Raw genomic sequence first — 13,301 nt, 5'->3', positions numbered from 1 at the left:
ATGTGCTACTCTCATATGCTGACAACAATTATACCCTGGTACCATGTCCCTCTTGGGACTGGCCAGGACCATGTGCATGTGGCCTGCTGTGGTGTGGTGTGAACAGCACCCCCACACTGCTGAGGCTGCTACTGCCACTGTGGGAGCCCCTTGGTGTCCTAGCATGTCCATGTTGACTACCAGCTGTTGGTGTTGCTTGCCCATGTCTACGTGGGCATCACTGCATCCCCACCACACGTTGAAGGACGGACACACCACAGCCAATGAGAGTCATCATCTTATCATGCCATCTATCCATGTGCTCTGTATAAGCAAGGATGGCACCCAACATTTCACAGAGGTTGTTGCTTACAGATACGAGAGCAAACCTCTGCAGACTCAGGCCTTGTCTGGTGTAATGTTCCATACGTGGCTGCGCTGTCATTACAGCCTGAAACAAGCACCTGCTGATACCAGCTGTGTCACCTATGCCAGGGGCATGATGTCCAGTGGCCCTTCCACAAGGACCCTGGGACATCCACCTATGTGGTGCCCTGCCAGCCATTCAGCTCTGCCTGCTCTGACTGGACACAGTAGGCACGGATACCACACTTCCCTGTGCACTGCCACCAAACTCCAGCTATTCCTCCACTATGGCCACTGGTGATGGGGTATGTGTAGGCACTGAAACTGTGTGTGGGGTTAAGGTGGCTAAAAGGGGGATTTCTAATGTTGGTGCAGTGTCGGCCCCTGACAACCCCATCTGTGGCTCAACAGTACTATCATCATCTTTGTTGTCTGTATGGGCACCGACATCAGATTACATGCAGGAGGTACCCTGACCCACCTCACCACCTGTGGGAGAAAACAATAAACACACTTTAAAACCTGTACAGCATTGCCTAACAGTACACACACACACACACACACACACACACACACACACACACACACACACACAAACACACACACCTCTGTAATACCTACCTGTCCATGGCTTTACAGACAGTCCCACATATATGTCCATGTGTTACCCTATCCTGCATCACACTTGTTAACATACACACATTGATACCACTCATTAACACCTCAGTCCTCTAAATGCCCACACAAGCATCCACAACACAATGCCTGTTGCTACTTTACCTGTCTGACCTGTGTCTAGTGGTTTTACATGGCCTCACTGCTGTCATTCGGTATGTACCCTCTGTATGTCCGGAAATTATGTGCATGGCCCCTATATGTGTGGGCTACTATGTTGTATCCCATAATATCTTGCACTGGTGTGTCATGTGTATGTAATGCTCAGTGCATGCCAGATATGCTGCCCCTTCAGCCTATCATGTGACAACTGTAATATTTGGATACACTCCCTGGTGTAAACTAGTACTTCCCCAATGCATCTGTACAGCTGCATGCATGGGTTGTAGGTGACCTTTCTGCTGACTGCAATATTAAGGGTGTATCTGGTGTCTACTTTCCCTTTGGATGCCTGTTCCATGCTACAGACCATGTTATACTATTTGCTGTCCTGTGATTACACACATGACAGGTATTCCTGTTGTGTAATGTGGCAGTCCATGTCCATGTATTGCACGGTCCCACAGGGAAGTACAGCTGTATGAACACCCAACAATCACACATGTGCATACATGGCCACCCACACAAACAAACACATGCACACATGCATCCTACATGCATCTACCTCCCTCCACTTCACTGGAGTGACCCTACAGACAAACTAACTAACCACCAGGATGCGCACACACACACACATGCACACACGCACACACGCACACACACAGACACATAGACACACACACACACACACACAAAAAAAAATTTCACTGATTAAACCCCTTTTCCCCATTGAAATGTCTAGGGAAGAACCCCTTTTTGTTTGTTTTCCATGTAAAAGTATACAGTTTGGGGCAGGCTTTAAAGGGTAGCCCTTTGGTCCCCTGAATTCCCCTATTGCTGTGCCCTTTTCGCATGCCATGAGTACCCCTGGTTACAACCCTTTTAAATGTCAGTTTTTGAAAAAAATTTTCCCCCCTAAACATATGGATTCAAAATTTTATTTTGGAAAACCCCCAGGGCCAATACGTTTTGGGTCCGCCTTGGACAATTTGACATTCACACGGTTACAGTTGTGTTAGGGTCCTGCCCATTTGCATAAAGGGGGAAATTGGCACAACAGAGTTTAGACCCTTTTTTTTGAGACTTTGGCTTCCAGCCCGCATTTGCCGGTAGTTCATCGCCCCATGCCCCCTATTCTGATGATTGAAGGTTAATTGACCCCCGGGTGTTTAATCTTCATTTTGTGGGGGTAGGGTTCACCCCCGGGTCCTGTGCATTGCAGAAAAACCACCTTCCAGGTCCCTGTATCCTTGTGTCATGTGCCCCCCCTTTCAGTTTACTGTCAAGAAAGCTAAATTTTGTTACTTTAGGCCCATCCTGCCCCAAATTTCACCTAGACCCTGAAAGTACTGTAATTTTTTTTGCCAAGTTATCTCTGCAACCTTGCCCTCATAAACCTGGTTTCCCTGAAATTTTTTGTTCCAAACATGCCCACTGGGGCCTGTTCCACCATTTTTCCCCGGGAAATTCTGAAAGCGGGATTTTTACTGGGTTCTGCATCCCCCAAAACCCCATATGGCCCCCCCTTAGCCAGGTTTCAAGAACAATGGAATGAAAGAGCTTGGGGGGTGGTTAGTGTTGAGGGTTCCTCCCCTTTCTGATGTTTAAAAATCCCATAAACCCAAACCCCCCTTTCCCCCTTTGGTACCCAAAAGGGCCAATGGGGGGTTAATTAGGGCCAATGTCTCTGGGGGGGTTGCAGTATTAAAACTTTGGTAACCCCCTTCCACGGCTTTTTTATACACATGCAGCCAAATATAATTTTTTTAAAAATTAAAATTTTTTTTGGGTTTGACCAAGCGAAAACAAAAATTTCTTGTGTGTTGCCTTAGCATCTCCTCCCCGGGGTGTGGGGCCCATCAAAAGATACTCCTGGGGGGGGAGTCCTACTGTCAGGGGGAGGGTGGAAACCCCCCCTGGGGTGGGGTACCCCCAAAGGCAGAAAAGGGGTTCAAAAGGTAAAAAGGGGTTTTGGGGGGTTTGAGTCTACATCTTATTGGGGTGGTTTTTGGGGGCCCCTTTCTATGCCCCCAAACCTGGATTGCTATCTTGTATACCCTCTTTTGGGGTAGGTGGGCAACTGGCTTTTTGGTAAAGACTTGGGGGGGCCTATCAGAAAGGTTCCCAGTTCTTAACTTGTAAATACAGCTTAAAAACTGTCCCCCTTAGGAGGCACACTTTAAGTGGAATTTTGTTTGAAATTTTTCTTGTTTTTTACCAGTTGGTGGCCCTTTCAGCGGTGTTGACTATTCACCATTGGGGGCCCTTGGTTAATTCCCCTTTTTTTGGGGTTTTTCAATTGTTCTTTTTGGGGAATTTGCAGTGTTCATGCCAATTGTTAGAATTCAAACTTGCTATGGCCAAAAATTTAAGTTTATTGGAGAGCCCACCTTAAATTTGTGATCCCTCCCTAATTTTCCCCAACCCGGGGTCCTATGTAGGCCGTACCATCATGGAACCACCCAGGGTTTGCCCCGGGCCCAGCATTTTCCTGCCCGGTCGGGGGGTTTGTTCCTTTAGGGTCCCCCAATTGGGATTGCCCAAGCTGAGGAAGTAACTTAAGGGGCCCCTGCTCCCCCGAGCCTAAAGGTTCAGGAGGGACTGTGTTTATATGGGGGGGGCTTGCCCCCATTTGAAGGGGGGGCCCGGCATACACAACCCCAAACCCCTGGGTGTTTAAAAGTTAATCCCCCCCCTGTAAGCCTTTTCACCCCACCACCCCCCAAAAGGTCCCTCCCAACTTCCCTTTCCCCAGCTCTTCCGGGGGGAAATTTTCCCCAAACAAGGGACCTTGCAAATTTGCCAAAATTAATTTTTGTAGATTTCTTGTTGTTTGGGTATTGCTGTCATAATGGGTTTTTTTTTAATTAGGGAAATTTTTTAATTTTAATTTATTGTTTGTTTGGTTTTTGTTTGGGTTTTTATTTTTTATATTTTATTCCAATTTTTAAAATTTTGGGTTTTTTTGTCCTAATTTGACATATTGTTTTTGGGGGGGGCCCGGGTTTTTTCCTTTTTTTTTGTAAATTTTCAAGGAACCCTTTTTTAGGGTTTTTTGATGAAAATTACAAAACGGGTATTTTGGGGGGGTTTTTCCCAGGCCCTTAAGGGGAAAATTTTGGCCAATTTAATTCCCCTTTTTTTTTAAAAAAGAGTTCCTTTTGGGCAGTCTGCCTAAAGGTTCCCACCACGGGCGGCACTTTTAAAATTTTTATTACAAAAACAGATTTAAAAATTCCTTCTATCCCATAAAAGAAAAATTTAAAATTTTTTTAAAAAAAACCCCGGGGGAATAAAATTTTTTTTTTTTTGCCTTAAGTTTTTTTAAGTTTTTGGCGCTCTTTCTATTTTCTAAGTTTTTTCTCTCTCTTCTCTATCTTTCTCTCTCTCTCTCTCTCTCTCTCTCTCTCTCTCTCTCTCTCTCTCTCTCTCTCAGTAAATGGATTGAGCTGCTTTGAATAGATTGCAGCATGGCTTTAGTAGGTGGTGCACATGATCAGGTGATGGTCTATGCACCAATCAGTATCCTCCACTTGCTAACTGCATGCAGCTTGCTGTGTAGTACTTCCAATTACCACTGTCATGGCAACCACCTACTATAAATCCCTACATCATGTGGGCGTGGTCCCTTTACCTTTCCTGTGTGATGGACATCCTTCCTGTTTGTGGGCATCAGTGTTACAGACAGCAGGTAGCAATACCTTTTACAGGAGAAGCAGCACACTCAGGCCAGCTACATATTTGTAGGAGGTTCCAGAACTACAGACAGAGTGTGAGTAGAGTTGTGTTGTGCTTTGTATAGTACTGGTGTTACAGGGTTTGAGTGTGCATACTAGTTTACCTTGGAATGCAGTCTGTCTGCATAGCTCTCAACTTTGGGCCTATCCTCTTGGTGGCCAGAGGTGTGCCTGTCATGTTTTATCTGTCCACCACACAGGTCCTGTGTCAGATATTTCACTGGCAGTGTGTGTGTTGAGTGCTATCAGTACATGGCTACATCCATTTATGTTTCTAATCTCAAATCCCTGACTAAGGGTATGTTAAAGACTATCCTGTAACACCAGTGACTTGCTTAGTGTATGGCAACAGTTTTCCACATATGGGCCTGTGTTCCAGCCTCTGTCATCCACGTATCCACCAAGCTTTGCACATATGACATGCTGTCAGGGGTTGTTCTGTAGTGGGCTGTGAGTATATCATGCTGCCATTCCTGCCATCAGTCTACTGCTGTTGTATCCCCAACATATACAGTGGGGCTGGGGCCATATATGTGTGGGCTTCACCTACACAATACATGTGTACCATTATGCACTCCAGAGGCCAGTGTATGTAACAGTGGTATATGGCCCTGTATTATTGAGTCTAGGGGGGAATGCACCATAAATAACCTAGGCTGTTACAAAATATGGGGGTATCAGGGGTGAGCTGCCTTAAGGTATCTGGATGTACAGTCCCATTCAATTCAACTATATTTACAGTAGTTACATAAACTGGGTTTAATGCAGGCTTACTGCCTTATGCCATACAAACTGTTCTGTTTATCACTGTGCTTGTGATGGCATCAGTTATGCCTTGTTATGTAACAGTTACATCCCATTTGGTCAACTGAAGTCTTTACCACCTAGTGATTGTGTACAGAGTGCAGATAGAGGCTGCTGAACTATACACCTGCATTACTTACTGCTGACTGTTTGGTATACTGTGGCCCAGTCTGTCGTTAATATTGTACTATTTGAAGGGCTTGGCCTGGACAGCAACAGTTGTGAAACTTTCCAGACTATTATATTAGCAGAGTCTATATTAGATGAACAAAAGTTCATCTTAGCGAATGCTCACATGAGCAAATATCCAGGTACTTGAAACTACAATTGTGGAGGGCTGCACCCCCCACACACCCCTAAATATATATTCCAACTCTGAGATCGCACTACAATGAGGAAAGGGCAAATATTCCCATCTTCACTGTACCGCAATCTCACAATTGCGGTTTTGAGTTCTGCAATATTCATTCATGTGAGCGTTCCCTAAGATGAACTTTCATTCATTTAATATAGATCCATATTAGTATAACTGTGTCACAGTTGCATTACTCTGTTTATATGAATGTCAGTGTCTGAACAGCTATATGACATGGCATATAAAAGTGTAATAGTACACAAAGGAAGGTTTTCCATTTATGCAAACCTGTGTGCAGTGTTATATCCTATGACATCTCTGTGGGTATATGTTGCAGTCAACGATTGTCATTTGTATGGGTGGCTCATACAGTGTCCAGTTGTTAAGGTGTTAACTGTAGGCATAGTGGTTGATCCATAATGTGTGCAACTTCTACATATATATCTTACTGTACATATCTCTGCATGTGTATATGTAGTCACTTGTATATCTATATATATATATATATATATATATATATATATATATATATATATATATGTGTGTGTATATATATAGATATATATATGTGTGTGTGTGTGTGTATATATCTGTATCTGCATATATGTGTCTGTGTATATGTATCTTGGGGATGTTGATAGCTTCCACACTGTACATTTCCTATGGGAGCCAGACTGTACTGCATGATATGTTACCAATACCAACCTGACATCATACAGGTGGGATGTAGAACTGTTAACATCTTGTGCCCATGTCGTGTCAGGTCCTGGTTATGGATCTGCAACACTTGGTAGTGTATTGCAGGGTGCACGTGTTTGGCTGTGGGGGCGTATACCTATCCGTACAAGACGTATATTGTTTGGGACCTCTCAACCTCATTAACGGTGCATCATGTGGACATATATGCTTTAGTTATTTTCGCATTGTAATCTACAGATGTATGTCCATATATACCTATGTATATATATATATATATATATATATATATATAAATATATATAAATATAAATATATATATATATATATATATCTGCTTATATATATATATATAAATATATATATAAATATATATATATATACATATATATATATATATATATATATATATATATATACATATATATATATGCTTACATATATGTAACTTACTGTGTATATATGTATATATATATATATATATATATATATATATATATATATATATATATATATATATATCCATAGATTGCATATATATTTATATATATATTTGTATATATTTATATATATATATATATATATATATATATATATATATATCTACATATATATATATATGTTGTATCTATTTAGATATTGATATATTTACACACACACACACACACATACATCTAAATGGAATACATTCTCTGTAGTGTTGAATGACAGGACTGGATGATATGTTTTTGAAAACATCAGGGTTATGTATATCTGACACGGCTTAGTGGTAAATCAGTTTAGCTATGGTGTGCAGGGTCCTGGGTCCAAGCCTTGCAGAGGCTGTTTATTTTGTTGCTGGGCAGAACACGGGCCATTGGATACAGAGTGATTAAGGCACTTTAAAGCAGTTGTATGTGGGTTTGCGTGGGTTTGCGTGGAGGTAAGCACTGCTAACTTCCGCTTACAGTTTCTTATACTCAGCTTCTAAATTGCTTAACCTGTGTAGGCTTTGCTTACCCCTGCACAAACAGTCTTAAACCTGTTTACTGCTGCTTATAAGTGTTTATTCTCACTTACCCCTGCTCTAATTTCTTTAAAAGAAAAGAAAAAGAGATTGATAGGAAAGTGGTGAAAAAAGAGGCACAAAGGGAAAGACAGTAGGAAAAATAGCCAAGGATGTGCAGGAATTGTGTAGGGAAGGTCCATAGCTGCCTATTTCTTCTACAGCAACAGCTGTGCATATACACTGAATTTGGAGGTAGATTTCGACACTCAAACCCCTGGGAGGGGGCGAGGACAACAAAAATAAGTTGTGATGACAATTAGGCTGGATTACATGTGTCCAGTGGACACATCTGCGAAATGGATAGCTATGTATGGGATAAAACTTTTTTTGTGGGAACAGATTACCTTTTTTTTCATGTGAGAGTGGGATGTTGGAGAGGGTTAGTAGGTTTATTTGTGGAGGTAGGTTGGGTAGGATAACAGACAAGACAAACAAGATGCATACAGGAGCGGTATATGACACACGTGGGGGGTAAACACCTTCCTGGGGAGGGGTGTTGGGAAACCGGAAGCCCATGAGCCCCGTAGTGGAAATGCAGCCCTCTAGCTGGTGTAGAAGATCACTAAACTGCTGGTTGATCTCCCTATGCACCACAACCCTGACCTGGCAACAGGTGACAGGTGCCTGTCTGTGCCCACTCCCTGGGTTGGCAAGCCCCATCCCCTGAGGCAGTTTCACCTGAAGGTAGTGCAGGACCAACAGACAGGGAGGTCCCAGGTTGGGCCCCAGACATGCTGGTGCCTGGTGCCACGGCCAGCTGTAGTGGGGCAGGTGGGTCCGCTGGGACCTGCTTTTCAAGTGTGCTACAGTGTTTAGATTTCATCATCATATGTGGGTTAGTAATAGTCAACACATTCCAGGGTTACATATAACAGCATGCATAGATATTCACATTAACCCAAACACCAGATACGGAACAGTTGCATAGCAAACAGAACTCATGCATATATGGGACCACAGTGATAATAAGAACATCATGCAGGTACACTGATGGCACCATGCCACCAATGTTGGAATAATTCAATATAGAACATGCATGGGAACCATTAATATATTTATCAAACAATTGAACAGTATCAGAACATAGGTGACATCGCATACTAGTTGGGGTGGGTATGTTGATTATTGTTGGAGATATGGTGGGGGGGAGAAAATGTCAATTAACAACTAGTATATTCCTGCAATCCACACTACTTTTGTAGTCAGTGCTGTTATCTGTACCTTACAACTCTTACTACACTACCCTATAGCCTTAGTTTGGACAGTAATATGGCTGTCACCATCACTACACATGATCTGGTTTTACTTGCAGTATACACCTCTTTCCTGGTATACCTGTGGAGGGAATGTTTGTTAACACTAACTAACTGCTTCTACACATACTCCCAGATTCTGGGTTGATGTTGTGCACATAGCTATCCAACTCTTTCTGCACTGACTCTGGTCATGTGTTGACCACATGCTGGTGTACTGGGACATATCTAGAATATTGCCCTCTTCCACCTTTAATTACCTGACACACACATATACATGCTTTCGTACACAGTTATATTCTATAGCACAGTGTCGGTGAAAGTGATCAGTGATACTTTATTATTCAGAGAAACTGCAACACTCACAATTCCCTACAATACCAGAGTAAACAGTACCAGTACAGTTTATAATGATCTGTATTTCTCAGCACAGTGTTCATATTTGACTTACATGTGGGAGCAATGTTTGTTAGCACTACCTGACTGTTGCCACACAAACTTTCAGATTACACATTAGTATTATGCACATACATCTCACTCTGTTACTGTACACAATCTGGTCACAGCTTGACAACATGGGAGTGTAGATACTTGAAATATTACTCTCCTAACAGTTTTGGGATTGCTACAGTGACAGGTTTGTTCTCATAAGTGTTTGACAATCACTTGTATTCCCTGTTTGCTGGCTAAACATCTGGGATCATCCCACAGACTTACCATGGGGACAGGGGGACAGGCAGCAGATATGGACCCATATACTGGACATTCTGGCCTCATCTGTACAGTTGTGGGGTATGATTCTGTATGCAGCCTACATCCACTCCCAGGATTCAGACCATGGCTGTGTCTGCTACACCTTAAAAACCATCCATCACAGTTGTGTCTGCTATATAGATATTGCTGTATATCTCCTATCTGCTTTCTGTCTTATTAAACCCTGTGATTTTGCATTCTGACCTTGTATTACAGCACTCTTATACAGATTTCCTAGACAGTTATATTATGTAGGATAGTGTGGGTGACAGTGATGTGTAATACCTCATTATTCAGAGCAACTGCATCAGTCACACTGCCATACAATACCAATGTAAACAATACCAGTACTGGGTATCTTTCTTGTATTTCTGGGCATAGTGTTGGTATCTAACAGACCTGTGGGAGAAATGTTTATTAGCACTACCTGAATGTTCTCCCACACAGTACCAGATTCCACATTACTATTATGCACATATATCTCACTCTGTTACTGTCCATACTCTGATCACAGCTTGACAAGTTGGGGTGTAAATGGGACATACTTGGCTTCTTAGTCTCATAAGGTATTGTGGAGTTGCTAGTGTGCTAGCTTTGTTCTCACAGATGTGTGTCAATCAGTTGTGTTTCCTGTTTGCTGCCTGTAGGTCTGGGATCATCCCACTGATTTCCCAGGGGGACAGGTTGATAGGCAACAGATATGGTCCACTTTACTGGACATTCTGGACATTTCTGTACAGTTGTGGGGTATGATTCTGTATTCAGAGTACTACCACTGGCAGGATTCGAACCTTGGCTGTGTGTGCTAAAAAAACAACAGTTCACATCTCAGTTGCATGTGCTCTTCAGGTTTTGTTGTCTGCATTTTCCCTGTTTTCTGTCTATGGGTCTCTCAGTTTTACTAAATGGCCTCTGGGGATTACATCTGTCATATACAGGCATTCCTACACATTCAATTTATGGTGCACAGTGTGCGTAACAGTGCTTAATACTACAGTACTATTACATAATTGCTAATCTACATTACGATATGGTACCAGAGTATACACATACAGTTCAGCAGTTAGACCTTTATTGTCAGGCTATTACACTTTTATTGACATACAAATGATATGAGACTCTTCCTGCCATAATCTCTAGTGTATGCAGTACTTGCCTTTAACTGTACAGGTTTCATTCAGGCAATTAATTTACTGCTACTTTTAGTTTTATTTCCTATGACAGTAATTGCATGAGTATTACTGACCTATCTCATGTCGCAACCTCACCAGGCCACTGACATGGGCTTCCTGGTTTGCGGACCGCTCCATTGCAGCTGTGGGGGGACATAAGAGGAATATTTAGCCATACCTATCCATGATATACCTGAGCTGGCAATTATTACACACGTAGTGGGGTGATTCTTACACATGACTGGAACATCCCCTGCCACTCTAGCCACTCCTCCAAGAGGTCCCCCTTACGCCGCTTCATAGGTTCATAGATTAGCACTAAGCTAACTGCCCTTGCAAGCCATTTTAATCCTAGCCAATTATGCATTGTGAGACTCAAACTCTGGACCTTGTGTTTGTAAGGCAAACACCTTAACCATTAAGCCACCCTCCCAAACAAACAGCCTCCGCAAGGCCGGAACGCAGGACCATGCACACCATATATGAAACAATTTACCACATAGCCATGCCAGATATATGCTAGGTTGGCATAGTGATGCCTGATCTGCTCACGAGTTTGGGGTATGCCAGTGGCACTGGTGAGGTCGCAAGCGAGATGGCTCCAGGCCTCTGCCTTATATTGGCAGCCCTTGTACTGACCCTGCAGGAGTCTCTGATCATGGTCTTTGACAAGGAGCCCTGCAATGACCTTGGACTCCTGGATGCACCAGCGCTGCACCCTGAAGCGCACACCTTCTCCCCTTACTGCCATTATGCCTGCAAGGGGAAGCTACAACCAGTTATGAGATGTATTCCCACCTCTTTGGTTTAAGTAGGGCCGATTTCCCTCACTTTTCTGTGATTGGCCAGTTTTGAAAAGGTTAAGTTATGGGCAAACCTACTTACCTAGGGTTGGAATTATTTAAAGACATATAACACTGGGCACATTGAGCTTGCTGGCCTACACATTGCTTACACCTCCTAAGCTGGCCTGTGTAGTACTTAGCGTTACTTACGTTAGACTTTGCATTATAATTCCTTTTTCACATTGAGTTATTATTCATTACAACTTATATGTATGTCTGGTATCCATGATTCATATGTACGTACACTGTATGGGGTCCTTGTGTTTTATTGGGGACTTCAATACACTATTACAATTACACCTGACTTCCGGCCTTACTGCTGTACTCTGGTTCACATATTTATGTTATGTAGTGGGTTAAGGCACATATGTCTGAAAACTGATTCCTTTCACAGGTTCAGTTTGGTTTTACTATGGTGAAGACTTGTTTGCTGATACCTCCTTCTTCTGTACTTCTGTGATGGCTTGGTGGTTAACTACTGTGACTATCTTGTATAGGGTCCTGGGTTTGAGACCTGCATTGCTGTTTATTTTGTTGATGGGCATAACAACGGCCATTGGATACAGAGAGATTAAGGTACTTTTGAGCGTTTGTAAGCGTGTTTGTATGGGTTTGTGTGATGGCAAGCACTGCTAACCTGCCGTTACATCTGCTTACAGAGAGTTAGCTTCAGAATTGTTTAACAAGTGTAGGCATCGCTTACTGCTATGCAAACAGGGTTAAACTCATTTACTACTGCTTAAATATGCTTACTACTGCTTATTGGTGCTTAAACTTGCTTACTAGTGCTTTATTCATTATGGCACTGACACCTCAGAGGTGCATTTACTGCAGTACTCCAGTTCATATAAATATGTTATTTAGTGGGTTTTGCACTTCATCAGACATTTCAAAACCTTTGTGTGTTGGCTTTGCTGGTATAGGGTGGCTGTCCCAAGGGTAACAAGGAGCTCCTCTGTTGGTGTAAAACTGTGCTTATAGATGACAGGAGTATGATGTGGTCATAAGTGGTGGCTAGTGCTAGTCAATGTTGATGTGCAGGTTATGTAAATAACATTGACCAATATATGAGGTCCTGTGATGTGTTTCCCTGTTTATGTCTTCCAGGTGACATGCAGCATGCAAGGCAGCCAGCGTACACTGCAGGTGAAACTGTGGCCATCACCAAGATGATAATCAACCACCATGGGGTGATGTTTGGCCATGGCCAACAAAATCTGCAGGATCAGACCACCATGTGGGATGAGCTTGTCCACAGAGTAAACGACGTAGACCACCATGGATGTATATACGATCAGGTCAGGCATCAGGCAACTGACCTGATACTCCATGCCAGGCAAAGGGCTGCTACCATGGCCACGGACCGTTCCACCACAGGTGGGGGCCCTGCTATGCAGGCCCCACTTACACCAATGGAGGAGCTCCTTGCCTACCTTAGGGCAGCCACCCTACACCAGCAAAGCCAACACGCACAAGGTGTGGAGGTGGATGGCACCCAGACAACAGGCAAAGAGCATCC

Source organism: Protopterus annectens, chromosome 3.part0 (genome assembly GCF_019279795.1).
Source record: "Protopterus annectens isolate FY-2018-M chromosome 3.part0, PAN1.0, whole genome shotgun sequence".
Classification (NCBI taxonomy): Eukaryota; Metazoa; Chordata; order Ceratodontiformes; family Protopteridae; genus Protopterus; species Protopterus annectens.
Note: the sequence above shows the minus strand (reverse complement) of the source record.